Here is a 965-nt window from a genome sequence, read left to right on the forward strand (position 1 = left end):
AGGTAGATTAGTGGTTTGTGGGGTCCTGGGCCAGAGCAAGTAGGGACACCCCCCCCCCCCGCGCTCCTGCCAGGGAAATGGGGTCACGGCGCAGGAGTTTCCCCCACTCCCCAGCAGGGGCACTGGACAGTCGGGGTGCCGGGGTGTCCATTTTTCTGGGGGGGCCCCCAATTGGCAGGGGCCCCTGGACACCGGCCCTGTTGGCCCATAGAGGAATCCACCGCTGACCCGGGAAGGAGGAGCAGCCGGAGCAGCGGGCCGGGCTCCAAGTGTGCACCTCGCCACGGAGCTGTCCTACCGCCGGGGGTCACAGCGGGAGGTGTGCGGGGAGGAGGGTGCAGACAGCAGGGGAAGGCCCCGTCCGGTTGTGCTGCACTCGGGGTGCGAGTCGTGCAGCGACCGGCCCCTCCAGAGGAAAAGGCCATAGACGACAGGCATTGGGGGGAAGCCAGAGACAACGCTGGACCCCCCTCTCTGCAGATGCCTGGCTGGGCCCCGCGCTGCTCAGCCTCCACCTGCTCCCACTGGAGACGCTGGACTGGGTGGGGATCACGTCTGCTGGGCACGGGGCTTTCTCTCTGCAGTGGCTAGGAGCCAGCCCGTCCCTTGTGCTCAAGCCAGGCGCTGGAGGCTGAGGCAGTAGATTCCTCCCTGCGGGGCCGGCTCTGCGCGTGCTGCAGGGCCCTGGCTCCCGTCTGCAGAGTGACTCGGCCTGAAGGCCAGGGCCGCTTAGTCACTTCCCAGGCTGGGATTAACCTATGCGTGGCCTCCCGAGAGAGAGAGGGCCCTTTTCGGGCCTGTGCAGAGAGCTTGGGGCTGCCGCGGGGGCTCACGGGATGCTGGGATATCGTTAGGGGTGGGGAGTGCCCAGTGCTCCTGGGCCGGACCCCGCTTGCAAGGACCAGCTTGGTATCAGTAAACGTGGATAAACCCTGACTTCACTGGGCGCACCCAGACCGGCACCA

Source organism: Terrapene carolina, unplaced genomic scaffold (genome assembly GCF_002925995.2).
Source record: "Terrapene carolina triunguis isolate 2854851 unplaced genomic scaffold, T_m_triunguis-2.0 Scaffold58, whole genome shotgun sequence".
NCBI lineage: Eukaryota > Metazoa > Chordata > Testudines > Emydidae > Terrapene > Terrapene triunguis.